We start from the raw sequence: 16,674 nt of genomic DNA, 5'->3' as shown, positions 1-16,674 counted from the left end.
TGCCAGAGGCCAAGCAACCATGAGGTCGTTTAGCGCTGAAACGGAATTTTGAGAGTAAATGAAACTATTATTAGGAGAGAGCTGATGAAAGTAAGATGGAAGATAGGGAATATGAACGGAGGTATGGTAAATGGAATGACAAGGATTGCAGCGGGGGGTTGGCGCGAAGAGCACGCTGCAAAGAATCTTAAGTAATGCCTAAGGATCTTTTTATTGTGCTGGTCCTAAGTTCCGCCGGCCTTCTTTGATGTTGTATAGCTATTATCATCAATGTCTGGTGTTTAGCAGGTGGTGCCATCAAATTGTCAAAGTACACGGAGTCCGTGACCTTAGCCACCTTGGCCTGTTCAGTCACCTGTGGAGAGAGAGAGAGAGAGAGAGGAGGAGAGAGAGAGAGAGAGAGAGAGAGAGAGAGAGAGAGAGAGAGTGATTTGACATTTCTTCTTGTTTTAAATTACTAATAATGCCTACAGTGAACCGCGAGAGCGGTGAGGTGTGCACTGACGGCACTAACCCCCAACCGAGTCCTTTTCCCAATCGACAAGAGGGATCTTCTAACAATTAGGTGCCTCCAAATGCTGTACCTCACATAATGACAAACAAACAAATTTATATGTATAACAATGGGCGAGACTGGGACACACCAAGGCTTAATTGCGAAAGTTAACACACTAAATACAGCCAAACAAGCCTTGCATTGTTGAATATTTAGAAGTTTCAAAATTACTTTTGTCGTTATCTAATGACATAAACTACTTCCTCTTCAGGCTAAAATGTTGGTTTTAGTCAAATGAGGACCGCACTGGCCTGTAAAACCTAGCTGCTTTCATTGATTATTAATTCGTAACGTAGGTTCATTTATAAATCAACAACTATTTGTCTATAATGATACCCACAAAGCCACTAAACTAATGGCGAGTGACTATTTTTCCTTTATAACTACAAAATATTACTGCAAAAACCTTATCATTAACGGTGAATAAGAAGTTCAAATGAAGTTCATTAAACCAGAGTCCCATACGGTACTTGGAATCCCAATTTACTATGTAGATAATAATAAAAATCATTATAATTAAAATTAAGGTTAAAATTAGAAAATTGGAAACTTATTAAATATGGTTATACTATTAAGAAATAAAATTATAAATATGTAATCTGTACAATTTACCATGTTAATATAATGTAAAATCATTATTGTATTATGTTAATATTAGTTAGAAAATTAAACCCTTACCCAAGTATAACTCCGAATAAACCACACTTTACATTACTCTTACTAATACTTACTTTCTAAACTATACCCTACCATGGTTAGTTAACTAACTGCCCTCACTCTCTGCTGCCTATATATATCTATATATATAGATATAATATATATATATATAGAGAGAGAGAGAGAGAGAGAGAGAGAGAGAGAGAGAGAGAGAGAGAGAGAGAGAGAGAGAGAGAATTTTCCAGTAATTCAAAGGTGTCTATTTCGTACCATTTGATATTAACCCGCAAATACGCGTTATTCCTAGGTACTTACAGCCAAAGGGAATTATTTACATGTTCATCTGCCGGGCCAGAGTTGATACAGAGGTAGACAGTTGACTTCTCCACTTGATAACATAAGTGGATAACTCAACTGCCTATCTCTGAATCAGAACCGGCCGAGACTGATGCACCTAGCATGTATAATTCCATTTCTGTTTAATTTGTTCCTAATGTAAAGTTAACTCCTCATTACGGCGTATTTAAGATTATATATATAAATATCGACTAGTGTAAATATATATTACTATACACTAAACTTAGTATTACAACTTACGGAAGTCGCGCAAATGGTTGCTAACAATATATCGACTGATGTGCAAGACAGACTCTATGTTCTTGGAAGTAATAAAAACAAACATGGACATTCCCTCACCTGAAAACTGAGCAATACCAACGACAGATGGCCCGGCCTGCTTTGCACTGTACTCAAATAGGCCTACTATAATCATCGCTAACGAAATCAATCAACCCGTTCAAAACCACATCTCTATTTTCTTCACTTTTCGCCCAAATGCAACCAAGAAGATGCACGCACGCAGTTCTCTTTAACATATCTGGAAATCCCCAGTCAACGAAGAGCTGTCTTCGACAGGAGTTCACCGGAATCGTCTGGTAAATTCCGTCGGTGAATGCAGGAACAGGTGCACTGGCTGCCTAAGAAAGTTGGTTCCTCCTCTCCACCCCCTCCCTGGTGGGGGGAATCTGCGATTGGTGCACGACACAACTCGAAGCTGTCGGAGTTTTCTTCCCTCGAAACTTGCCTAGTAATCCAACGCTTATTTAAGACGCTTCGAAACCATCGAGCAAGGTGACTCTTGGAAAAGCGTGTGGTTCCAAAGCCATAAAAAATTACTCAGGCTGCATATCTCGCATACGTAAAGGTTTAGACCTATATTAGGAAGTAAGCTCATTCCTACGTTTTCAATGTACCTATTTTTAATGCAGCTTACCAGAATGTATTTAATTTTTTTTTAATTATTCTCTAGTTTCGTACACGCATGGACACTGAAAGGGGGTGAGATGGGGAGGGGGGAAAGGGAGAGGTTGCCGACTTGTGGTTTTCTTTCGCAAAGCACATAAAAGAAGAAAAGGGAGGTTGCCGGTTTGTGTGGTTGTAGCTCCACGAGAATGCGTGACCGCCTCGGGAAGGTGTGTTTGCCATGGATCGATTGTCAGAAGGCCACCTCTCTCTCTCTCTCTCTCTCTCTCTCTCTCTCTCTCTCTCTCTCTCTCTCTCTCTCTCTCATACATACGAACTAACAAGCAACTACTTTTACAAGACGCAATCGAACTTCTATCTTTGTGTTACACTCGTGAATTATTTGGGTCTCAGAAGAATCCATATCTTCCAGCACTCGCTTAAGTGGCTACAATAATAGTGCAATGACGAAACCATCTAAACTGCAAAATATATAGTATAGTATATCATATACATAAATATATATACAAACATACATACACACACAGATAGGGTGTATGGGATGTGTATGTGTGTATATATATACACAAAAATGGAACCCTGATATAATAGCTAAGCATCTTCACAAACTAGGAGAGTTGGGTTATAACCGGACAAACTCTTGGACTAGGGGGTAAGACCGTGGAATGGGCACACGCTGTAAAAACAACTGGGTACCTGGTACACTGGCGTCTTTGGCGATGTGGTGGTCTCAACCAGCGGGAAAAAAAATCAATGCCCTAAGGCAAGCAGCTTCATCCCACAAGAATTACTGAGAACCGGAGGTGTTACTCGCTTCTGGGGCATCCCCACTACTGGATAGACTGGTGAGGTATATATATATGTATACATTTGTGTGTATTCTATGTGCTTAAAAATAGACAGTACATTTCACAATAAAGAATTCCAGATAATTTCAATTTTTGCAATTATATAAATATATATGTTTATGTTAAATATCCTTCATGGAAAACTAGGCCTATATAGTAGTGAATAAGAGCTTTTGCTAGAAGCGACAGAGATTTCTTTGTCAGAAAAAACACATAATTAGAAAGGTAAATCCGCAGTGCGGTGTATGGCTAGTTCCATGGTTTCCCAAAACCTGAATTACTGAATAGATTGCACAGAGAGAGAGAGAGAGAGAGAGAGAGAGAGAGAGAGAGAGAGAGAGAGAGAGAGAGAGAGAGAGAGAGAGATCTTGCGATAGTCCAACAGATATAGCTAGCTAATCGCAACGATTAAAGCTTTACCATCTCTCTCTCTCTCGGGTACTACCCAAAACTCCCACAAGGCACTCAAAAAACGAAAACACGAAAAAAATAAATAAATAAAGGGAATTTAGAAGTAGGAAAACCGACAAATGGCAAAGCCGAACGAAGCCTTTTTTTTCTATCTTGCAACGGTGATCAAACCTGTCCATGGGAGAGGTCCGCCAGCCACGGTGTTACTCAAGAAAGCGCAGCTGAAGAACATCCCAACACGAATTCCGGATGCAGTTTCGCTCGTAGCCCTTCCCACGAAACAAACACGGCGTTGGTTGGCGGGGAGGGGGGGGGGGGGTGGGGGGGGGGGGGGGGGAGGAGTTACCTCTGCAACATATTCTTTGCAAGGGTCCCTGGCAACATTAGACTGAGAAGTTATTTAAAGGAGAAATTTATCACGCTCCCTTTAAATGCTAAGTATCTCTGGAAATATAAAAAAAGGCAAGAACTGGACCTGCCCTAATCAGTCATTTAGTGAAGCTATGTTGTTGTTCTCGGGGAAAAATAGAGAAAAACCAGGCGTCTTTCCCACAAATCATAATCGAATTCACCCAGCCCATTCATCAACTGAACATCGATGTACAACAAGAAGGGCTGGGTTTTGGAGGGAGAGGGTGGGAAAACGATGCCTGCGGAAATTCTTTTTTGTCATTCGACATCGCTCACGGGAAGTGATGACGCAACGGGTCAACCAGAGAGCTCATGCTGATGCAGAGGCCGAGAGCGTCGCGCGTCGACACGGACGAAAAAGTAGGTCCCGATCGCGCGAGACGATTTCACCTGGACCATAACCTACCCCTCCATGCCTTTATTTAAATATTGAAAAACAACCTTTCGCCGAAGCTCACGAAAAGTTGGAAATACTGAGAACACCCTTATACACACGTAGGTTTGCACAAACAAGCCCGCAATGTGTATCGAAGACGTACAAAGAGGTACATGCACAAACACAGTCTGTATGTCTGTTATTGCAGACTCACAGAACTCTTAAAAGCCGCCCAACTGCGAAACTGGCAACTCACAGCACTCTTACGGGGCTGGAAGTTCCACCTCCGTTGTTGCACACCTTTCACTCATGCTGCTGCTGCTGGCTTCGGCCGCCCGCTCGCTCGTTGCCTCTTTTACTTTGTTTTGCAGAATTTTACTCTAAAAAATAATACAGCTATGCGGACCTATTATTATGATTCAGTAGATGATGGTACCCTATTTATACGGAACACTCCCGCCACAGGGGCCACTGACTTGAAATTAAAGCTTCCAAAGCATATAGTGTTAATTAGATAGTGGTAAGAGGCAAAGCGAAATAGAAAGAAGAGAGCTCTCTTATTTAGAAAGAAAAAAAATGCATATAGATAAAAATGTAAGTAAATACATCCTTACCAATTCATTAACATATATAATAGATGAAAATGCAACTTTCATACAAGAAACGGAACACCACTCCACAATCAAAGACGAACATACCCCCTGCATTCATAATGGAGACGTGGACATTATACAGATTTCTGGATACAGAACGTAACTACAGGCTCATTATACAGATTTCTGGATACAGGACGTAATTACAGGTCCGATCTCGATAATGAAAGCGTTAATCTACGTGGAGATCGACCAGATGATTTGAATGCACATGTGTTACTGATCTTTTCGGATTCAAATTTCCTCTGCACCAAGTGTTAAAGAAAAAAAAAACTTCATTTTCATAATTATGTTTTCAGTGAATACATACTCATGTTTCGTATTAAATTTAAAATAAAGATTTTATGTACAAAGATGCACGATGTAATAATTAGTTACAAATACATTTATTAATTGATATTACTACTGACCCAGCAAAATAGAAAATAAACACATGAGGAAGGGTGCAAAAGATTATATTTTTTCCAATTCTTCCTGTGCTTAGTTTCCACTTAGGCCTATGCACAAATGTATCCAACCTTAATGTCCACTCCTACGCTCAGAAAAAGGGGCTAAACAGCTTCCTCTCTTCCAAATATTCCGGTGCTTAGTTTTCACTTAGGCCTAGGAGCAAATGAGTTGTACCTCTCCCTGTTCTTCTTATAATAGTTCTCATTTAGGCCTATGCACATATGTAACGTGATCAAATATCATCTATATTATTCGCAAAAATTAAGTGACCACTTCCATGCGCATCTCAAGCGTGATTTGTTGTCCGTCTATCAATATGACGAATATTTTTTCTGAGCGAATAACCTTGAGCATGCAGCTCAACTTGCGTTCGAGATCCTAACCTTAAGTAAAGGAAGTAAGAGTACACCCCCCATGTCTCTCCTCCCCCTTCCCCATCCCCCTCCCCTACTCAGCGCCCACCCCATCCCACACTCCACTCCCCGAATACCATGTTATGGCTGGCTCAGGAGCACAAAGTCATCACACTTTTAGACGCACATACGAATCGCCCGCCCGCTGCCTTATGTGCCGCGTAGAAACCTATCCTTCATTTCCTGATAAATCGATAGCCTAGACTTCCTTCTAGTGATGTAATGATGTATAAATTATAATAATAACTGAATCTCAATTCTTTCTATTCTCTCTTCTATTTGACTGATAAATATGGCCACTGAAGTCACAGTCTCTCTCTTGGTTGATGTTAAAGAAATCTGAGTCGCCTTGAGATCACTATCGACACTTTTCGGCCATATGGAGTGCCTAGTTCTAGTTCAAGTTTACCTGCAAGGTTGGGGTTCTTCAACAACAACAACAATAATAATTCATCCATGTTAACTACCGTTCAGGATATTGATATTCCTGAAAGTTGCTGAACTAACAACTATATTGTTATTAGCTTCGTCAGTGAAACGAATACAGGCATCAATATAAACTAACAATATAACAGCAACAGAAAATATAGAACTTAAAAATGTCGATGATCGCAAATAACACAATAATGCGCATACACAAGCCCTTGTACATTAAACGCAATGTTTTCGTAACGATAATCTACAGGTAATAATATGCCCCTTATATACTATACTGTATGTTAAGTACAATGAAGGTATTCTGGTCCCAGCTTCCTAAGGGTTACGTAACACCCGCAAGAGAGAATTTCCATTTCTTCCCTTTTCAATAATACTATACTTTAATAATGACCCTTCTAATATTACAAACATTTTACTTATATTACATTTTATTTAATTTTACCCCTTCTCATATTAAGGTAATTTTAGAAACTATAATATTAAAACACTGCTTCACAAGTATTTACACAAATCCATTCTCATACACCTAAAATACCCATTTACATTTCGAAATGAAGACCAGCTGTTTGAACAAACTGAAAACTTCAACTAAAATCAATCATTTCTATTTCAAGCGCTTTGGAAAGAGGGTAATAGCCATTTAGTCTAGGCTCTTAATAAGTCAGTTTCTATTTAGTCTAAGCTCTTGATATGTCAGTTTCTCTTAAGTCTAGACTCTTGATATGTCAGTTTCTCTTTAGCCTAGGCTCTTGATGTGTCAGTTTCTATTTAGTCTAGGCTCTTGATGTGTCAGTTTCTATTTCAAGGACCTTGGAGAGAGGATAATGACCATTTCACTTTGGCACTTTATATGAAAGTAACGTTCATCAGGCTTAAAAAAAACAACTTCCCAATAACAATATCAACAAGCCTCGGAAAGAGGAAAATGACCATTTCATCTAGGCTTTGTATATAAAAGTAACATTCGTCAGGCTTATAAAAAAAGAAAAACCTCACACCGCGCAGAGCAAGGCTCGTTTAATGGCGTCAGCTGACCAGCTAACCATTTAAAAATGCATTGCACGAGCTGATCAATTCTAAGGAGGTAGAGCGAGAGCAGTCTCCAACCTTGGCATACTAAAATTTCATGGCAAAGCCCGCCTTGGCTGCCTCCAACATTTTCTGGTTACTGCCAACCCCCACCACCACCACCGCTTCCTCCCTCCTCGAGTGGTATTCCACGAAGCAGCGACGCGCTTTCCCCGAAAGACAAACCGGAATCATTTGCAAGTTCGTCTCCTCGTTTTTTAAAGTTTCCTCAATCACTACTTAATTCTGGATATAAACAGTCTTCCCATACCTTTAAGGCTACTTTTCTATGCAACTGCAAAGTTGAATTTGATTTGCATAAAGCGCTCTTGTGACTAACGTCTCTTTCGTATACTAGTTATCTACTGGTTAAAGCTTGACGATCCCTGGTTACGCAATGTGGACGATCCCTGGCATTATCATCTACAACCAAAGCTTCTTTCTTTACAACACTAAAGGGAATTGGTTAAACGTTGCTGTTGTTACGTTTCAAGTTCAAGTGTGTATATATCCTACGCGTGTGTATGTATATTTATATATAGGCTACATATATAAATATAAATGTATGCGTATACATATAGTAACCATACCTTTTGACCCCCTTTCAGGTAAAAAGGTATATGGTTAATACACCCATATATACATACACACACATATATATATGTGTGTGTATGTTTACGTAAATAAGTGCATATACTAACCATGCACCTTTTGACCTTAAAACAGTGTGGTACCAGAAAGCGGTCCTGTAAGAGCCTACCACAATAAACCGAACAACAAACACGAAACAACCTCACCAACGAAAAATGCGCACAAGAGATCGCTTCATCTTGTAAATTGTCCGCATCACCCAACTTCTATACTTCTACACAAAAAGAAAAATAATAAACAAATAAATAAATAAGCGCTTGAGTCAAGAAACCATAGTTACAGACTGCCTATAAAATACGTGACAGGGAAACCATTCAAGAACACTCAGCAGCAACTGTGTGGAGACGGGAAGCCCAACTTAGAAGAAGAAGAAGAAGAAGAAGAGGGAAAATAGAACCCGAGGAACTTGGGAAATTCGCCCCAAGTTCTGGGAATATTCGGTGTACGTGTGTAGGTGCGGCCGGGTAGCTAGCGGCTCTATTCTGGGAAAAAAAACCTATATTTAGCGCTGTTTTCATCTATATTCGATACTCATAAAAATTAGAGGCTTCGGATTCACATACTGCATGTTGTTATTATCATTATTATTATTATTATTATTATTATTACTAAGACGACGAACCTTATTCGTTATTCATATATAGCCTCACATGAAAGATATCTTATGCAAAGCCCATCAGGAGATAGATAATAATTAAAAACTCTGCTTCATATCGAGGACTGTAGCTATGGATATTCCTTCAGTTATTAAAAAAAACATACAAAAAATCATTGTAATTAAGCAGGAATAAAATAATGCTGATAACGAATAAAAAATGAGGGAATAAATATCCACATAACAGCATAGCATACACAAAGCTAAAGACAACTTAAAAATGAAATAAGACAGCCTGCAAATGACAAAGGATAATGGACTGATTGATCAGTTGACCAAGGGTGTCATAAGAGCAGAGGGCACCAACGCGGTCATGGAACAAAGACGGAATACTTTCCTATAGTAGATTCACATCAGCCGTGCATTTGATGTCTAGGCCCGTCCCTTACGACGCACTTGATTGGCTGTTGATAAGCCAATCACAGGGCTGGAAAACTCTGTCAGTGTCTCTCGAGAGTTCACATAGGCACGATGTATGTTCCATCTCTCCTGAGGTTACGTCTTTCAGGAGAGGTGGAACATACATCTTGCCTACGTGAACTCTCGAGAGACAGAGTTTTCAGCCCTGTGATTGGCTTATCAACAGCCAATCAGGAGCGTCGTAAGGGACGGGCCTAGACGTCAAATGCACGGCTGATGTGAATTTACTGTAACACGTTTGTCTTCAGGTACGGGAAGCCCACCTATTTGACGACTGTGGTAGCGTGATTGTATAACCTACATGCGTGAGTGAGGGTAACTACTAAAACAGACGAAAAGACAAACATTCCGTGAAGACAAGTAGTACACCGGAATACATATAAAGATGTAGAACAGGCGAAATATGTATAAACAATAATGTCTGATCATAAAACGTGATGATTCACTCAATAGTCTAGACGAGATTGATGAACAGACAGACGGACAGATAATGAAAGATATATGCGAGAATGTGACATTTCAAAACTAATCCCCATTACCTGACATACATACATCAACAAATCTGCAGAGTATAATTCAATAGACATGTAGCATTTTCGTCACCACGATTCCCTCTGCTACTTGGCCCACGTTACGTAACCAGTGCGGCGGCGCTCTCGGTCGACACACACACACACACACACACACAGAATGTTACAAAGACAATACACGAAAGATGGGAAGCTCAAGCCACAGCCGCATCGGCCGCATACAATTTAGTACCTGGCATGAAATGAAGATGGCGGTAGCATTGCACCTGCCTACATCGTCTGTTTGTTTACAAAGACAACCCATATTCTGTTTGTTTACTTTTTCACAAAGTGGGGCATTCAATTTCAATCATGAGTGGGCGTAGCCATCATCACCCGTGTGTGGTTTGCAATAGGACGAAAAATGATTTTCCCCATCTGATTTTTCATGCTTTTCCTCAGAATAAAGAAAGGTAATAAAATCATTACATCTGTTACAAAGTACATGATGACTTTTAGAGAAAATGAAGAAATAAAATAGACCAAAGCAAAATTGAATGTCGGTGCAGTGTTATTCCGAAATAAATATTGGAAAATATTTACAATACGGTGGACGCCTCTAAGCGGAAAGAAAATATATTTATATGTGATTTTCGACTAGAAAAAAATATTTGCCATTTGAAACCCCAACAACCAACCTAACCTTCCTGGTAGTGTACATCAGTAGCCTAATCATGTCAACAGTAAACCTAACCATAATAGCAGTACCATAACCATGCCAACAGTTACCTAACCATGTCAACAGTAATTTGCAATGGGAATGAAGCTATCTTGCAAAACATATCAAAATCAACTAGAAAAACTATATTTTCTTGTCATTTAGAGGCGTCAATTGTATTTCAAATAAATACCTTAAAGTTATATTTGCATATCTTGAAAATCTCTAGAAATATGAAATAAACATACCAATTCCTATCACTGTCATACAATTCGTGAATATTGGGTCTCCATGCCTTTTCCAGATAGGCTACTCACAGCAACTTTGATATACTGTATATATACTGGAGTTATGTTATATTCTCAGCAGCTTACCCTTGGGTTGTAGTTATAAATGTTTACCTTAATTTTTCATTAATAAGCAACTATTTAACAAACCAAAGTTGTTTCATCAGGAAAGATGGATCTTGTGGGAGCATTCATATGGGAGAGCATAAGTAGGCTAGTTAAGTTAGAGTGTTTTACTTTAATTTCAAGTTCACTAACTTTTTAATCTATGATTGAATTTTCCTATATGCATGGATAAAAAGCATTCAAAATAAAAAAATAAAAATTACATGCAAACCAGCATATCTGCTCCCACAAGATCCATTCTTACCTTTTCATCTATGTTTCTGCATTATATGCTCACAATTGTTCAATTTTTAAAATGAAATCTTGTAATTGGTACCAACACCCTACATAGTATTCCAAAGTAAATTTACCATTTGGCAGCAAATGTACGCAGTAATACAGAAGTAATAAATTGGCAAAACAAGTTGTGAAAACCTATGATATTTGCTAGTACTAAACATGATGCAAAAAGAAACATGGTTCAAGTCAATTAGAATAATTGTTTTACATTTTTTTAGGAATGTGCATGCTTCTTGCAGAAATGGCATTTTACTAGAAAATACCAGGCAGAAGTGTTGGTTACATTACCTTCATAAAAGGGTGCCAACTGAATATGCATTTTTGAGAGCTCCCACAATTGGGCTATGAGATTTTAATACATTGTTATAAATAGGTTTGTTTCCTATTTGATTTGTGATTTCAATTTTTATTTGCTTTTTATGAAAATTAAGTTAAACCTAGATTTTTGCTTATACAGTATTCTGTAAAATACAGCATTGCATTTGTTATAAAAGGGTACCTTACTTTTACTATTTTGTTGTTGTACTTTTCATAGTTTTATTAACAAATATTGCTTAACTTTTGCCTAATCAGCATGCAAGTTAAGTCTGCTTTTTAATTTTGATTTCATATTATTGGTTTTGATTATCCCATGCTTTGTTTGCTATTTAAATTCTGATATATCCATGTTTTGTTTGCATGACTTGTATGACTATTGCATGCAAATGAAGCATGTGCTATTTCTTTTACTTTGTTTATGTTCTTTGCAAGAACATTTGTGTAAAGTCGCTTAGGTATGTACAGTATAAAATCATAAGCACAAGCCCAAAAAAAGGAAAATAATTACTGTATACTATATTGGTGAAATAATAAGATAATATGAGAATAAGTTTGTTTCATTCTAACTGCCCTCTCAATTTTAGATAAAGATACTTAGCAATTAATGTTAACTGCCCTCTCAATTTTAGATAAAGATACTTAGCAATTAATGTTACATTAACTGAAGGATTTTATTTAATGATTCAGAAATGCCTAATATATAAGTCATAAGCTATGATAGAGCCCTATAGTCATGTTAACAAGCTATATTAATCGATTTAGTATTCAATAATTTATAAAGATAAGTTTATTGCAGCATAAGAATAAATTTTAACATTTAAAAAAGCCGCGCTACGCCACAGCCGAGTTTTAGTTGAGGGCATGATCAATAGATGGCGCGCATTCTGACGGGTTGGATGATGTTTTTTTTAATGGTATTAATAGTCAGTTTCCCATCTTTCGTGTATTGTCTTTGGCCATATTACGTGCAAGACTGCTCTCTCAAGGACAACTAGGGATGGGTTTACCGAAGTATCCGTCCTTATAGTCGAAGGTCAACGACACATCAACCAAAGGGGCAGAAGGCAAAGAGGAGAGAGAGAGAGAGAGAGATGTACAGGTCCCCCACAAGATGCGGGGTCATAAAGAGCACGACGTCCACGCTACAGGAAAACATATTCGAATCAAATGTCGGCAACTTGTCTCATACATATCACAAACATATCGGCAAGGTGTCTGATACGTATTCCAAGTACAACATGTTGCCAACTTGTCACACATATACACACGCAGTAGACACATGTAAGCAACATGTTTCATATTGGCAACTTGTATCACAAACACGTTGGCAACTTGTTCATACATATTACAAACACGTCAACAAATTGCCTCAGACATAATATCACAGAAAGACTAAGTACAAGTCAACAACCAGAAGTTGAGAACGAATCTTTAGCCAATGCTGGAAAACTAAATTGTATGAAGTACCGGTTAAAATGACCAACAAGTCCATGACTTGTATCCAACCTGTTTATGATGTATGCCACCTCAGACGGACGCAGGATATGTGGTTAAAACCAGGATGCCTACAATAGAAAAAAAAAAGTAAATAAAAAAATGACAAAATAAGAATAAATTCTCCGCGTGGGAGCGGCTCGGTCATTTTGTAAATCTCGCAGGTAGAAAAACGGGGGTTCGGGCCAACATCCAGCTATAGCAGGCTACAGAACAAAAAGGAAAGGCTTACGACTTCCTTTGTTTCCTCACAGGACTATGACGGCAGTGTGTTGATCTAGCAGATCCGTCACTGACGCATTACTTACTTTCTGAAACATGCCACAACAATACAAGTCGATAAACCCCTCAAACACAATACGGTGATATTAGTATAATTACAATCTATTGTGCTATTCCCCGTCCATTGTAAAGAAAAAAAAAAAGTCATGAGCTAAATAATATTAAGCAAATAATCAGTGACCAATTTGAAGTCAGTAACAAAAGATAAATGTTACCTAATACAAATAGCACACAATCACGTACGCCTCGCTTTGCACCCATCAATTAGAACAGGTGCTACAAGTGTTTTTGGTTGTTTGTCCCTGAAATGAGAATACAGGTGTGTTCCTCTATTATGACGGCCTTGACTTACAAACAAAGCTACTGCTTTAATAACCTTCGATAGGCATGAAAGACCACACAGGAGCAACAATAACTGCAGCTGTTTCTGGGGCGTTTGGCTTCCGTCCAATTTCATCTATGCGTCTAATTATATATTTTCCACGTAGGAAACCGTAGCATCGAGTTTCTAAAGGTCACGAAAAGCACTTTTCCTTGTGAAGTTTTATACTTATTTTTCTTATTAATTTGTTAATCTATCTTTTTCTAATAACCGATCTGCTCTTTCTGCATCTCCCATTACCTTCCGTTACTTCTTTCTAATGAACACCATATTCTTTGGAAGCTTGTTCCATATGAATAGGGTTTACCTTCTGAATAATAATATTTTCCTCTTACGTATAGACAACCCACTCCGTAGGTGGTCTGGGGAGTGACAGACAGTCATTGCATGATTAAATGCAGAGGTGTACGCGGGTATTTACGGCAAGCAGGTGGTACTATAGTCAGCCAACGGCTGGCTGGCTGGCTGGCTGACTGACTGACTGGCTTAGGTTTACTCGTCATCACATCCAGTGAGGGCCCAACCAACCCACGATTTCTCGAGCACAAGAGCATAATCTGGTAGTCTCTGCTTAACCAATCAAAATTCAACACACCCGGTCATCCGCTGACTCAAATCCACCTGCCACACCGTAAATACTGTTGCGCTTCAGTATTGCAGGTAATCATTCAATTTATTTAGGTCTCCGAAGATGATGGTCTAAAGGCGCGTCTAAACGTAAGAAGAAAGAAAAAAATAACCTTCTGCTGCTGAATGTGGCATTTAGAAACCTGATATATCAGCTTCGTGCAGGAGAGGAAAATATAAGACGCATAAAGATTACCTATATGACTGTACGTCGTGCAAAAGGCTATATTATTGTATTCGATCATACCATTTATAGGGGAACTCTTTCCAAAATAATAATAGTAGTAAGAATAATGTATAACGTTAGACAAATATTTATATGACGACAACTTCACACAGCTGAATATTAGCTTACAACACAATCAAACAATCTATGCCTCGTATAGACGCACATTAGTGTTCAGTAACTGAAACCATTTATTATTATTATTATTAAAATTAAATTACATATATTCTGTAGAACTTCGCTTAATAGATTATGGTCTCTTATCTTGTTTCATATGTATACTATGAACATAGTACAATATTAATCGACTACAATGAATAACCTCTGCAAAATTGGAAATGGGACTAGCGTGACATAAGGAAAAAAGGCAACAATTAACAAACGTACAGTTACATGCACTTACAGAGAAAGTATATGGCAAAGGTACATAATTCATCAGCGAATGTACAGGAAAATGATAGGCAGAAATCCAAGCGCTTTCGTCTTTATTAAGACATCGTCAAGGAACAATCTTAATAAAGACGAAAGCGCTCGGTTTTCTACCTATCATTTTCCTGTAGTATTCACATATTTAATGAAGTCACGTGCATCTACTGTTATTTTGTAAACATACATACATATATAACGTACAGCAAAGGGCAAAGAATGGGAGAAAGAGCACGAGTAAAACTGTACATCGTGTTGTTAGACTAAAACTCGTGGGAATTACAAAACGCATGAAAAAAAAAGTTGAACAACCAATGTACGCGAACAAATAAATAGCTCAGGCAAAGTATGTACACAGTAAACAATGTATGAATATCATGATATAAAAAAAATATAAAAGCAAGCAATTCAAACACTTAACGCACGCTAAACGAAGCAAACAATCTATGAAAGGTTAGCAGTAGGCCTATGCAAACAAGCTACGATATCCAAGAGACAGAAACAATACATTAAGTTTCCTAAATTTACGCATTAGCTTGATTAAACTACTCAAGATAATTATGCACATAGTAAGCGTGTGAGCGCTCTCAAGAAGCTAAAAAAAAAAAAATAGTAGCAAACAAACCACGATTCTGACAAAATTAAAGCAACCACTTAAACGGGAGAGAACAAGCTGAAGTAACCAAGATAATTTACATTCTCCCAAAACTGCATGAGTAATCTCATTCACGATCTCTAAAAGACTTGAGATTTCACCATCAGGATTAAAACAGGTCACGCCAGTGCATGTGTTACAATGTGGAACACTGACTGAGGTCTATCAATACTATCTTATGAGCATTTCATGATTGGTTTCATCACACTGGTGAAGGCTGTACCTCGTTGGTGACCTCTTGCTTTGATGGTACACCATTTGACGGGGTAATGAAGACTAATGTCTGTTGAACTTTATATTTGTCTTCAGGCCTAACTAATTTTAGGGAACGCGCCTATTCGCTTCTATCCCTCACACACACACAAACTCAGAGAGAGAGAGAGAGAGAGAGAGAGAGAGAGAGAGAGAGAGAGAGAGAGACCTAATTCCAGTCACCTCTCTATGGAGTATGGAAGAAATCCTTTCGTGGTGAATACCTGATTACAAGCAAGGCAGAGAGGGAGAGAGCACTCGTCTTTACCTTGAATCCAGATGCCTTAGTAAAATATGCAGCTTTCGGAATTATTTGATCAAGTGGTCATATTTTCTTTTCATTTCTTAAAACTGCTGGTATAGGTGTTAAGGCTTCGACTTTGAATTACAAGTTGTTATCCAAAAGCATACATTGAGCCAAAGGCTGAAAAGACTGTAGATTATAGTACTCCTTGCTTCAGGTGGAGATGTAGGCCTGATTTATCGACATACCGTGACATTTTCGTCACAACTTACAGGAATGCCTCCTATTCAAATATAACGGAACTTGGCGCGCAATTGTGTCACTTGAATAGGTCTACATAGATGAGCAGAAATGTAATGCGCCTCTTCTATAAGACTGAAGGTGTCCTGGAATCCAACAGAGGGTGGAACCTGACATTCACTCGGGGACGACAACTACATCTTTGCGCTGGATCTAAAAGGAGTTGGTTCGTGGAAATTAACCCAATTTCAAAACCTGTATCTGGACGAGTCTCTCTCTCTCTCTCCGTATTTTTTATAGCCTCAAAGTGCTCCACAATAAATAACGTTGATACGTCTT

General features: G+C 38.4%; 1 protein-coding gene across 7 annotated transcripts in view; it reads right to left on the bottom strand.

The window, feature by feature from the left end:
- Nucleotides 1–16,674, bottom strand: part of LOC135205505 (uncharacterized) — an 88,236-nt gene that overhangs the window by 59,916 nt on the left and 11,646 nt on the right. Inside the window, exon 1 of one of the 7 annotated variants that reach the window (XM_064236236.1) lies at nucleotides 1,910–2,067. The exons of the other annotated variants lie outside the window; for them this stretch is intronic. The gene's annotated coding sequence lies outside the window, so the exon portion shown is untranslated. Of the gene's footprint in view, nucleotides 1–1,909; nucleotides 2,068–16,674 lie in introns of those variants that run through there. 7 annotated transcript variants of the gene reach the window in all.

This window comes from Macrobrachium nipponense, chromosome 24 (genome assembly GCF_015104395.2).
Source record: "Macrobrachium nipponense isolate FS-2020 chromosome 24, ASM1510439v2, whole genome shotgun sequence".
Taxonomy (NCBI): domain Eukaryota; kingdom Metazoa; phylum Arthropoda; class Malacostraca; order Decapoda; family Palaemonidae; genus Macrobrachium; species Macrobrachium nipponense.
Note: the sequence above shows the minus strand (reverse complement) of the source record. Positions and strands in the feature narration are given on the sequence as shown.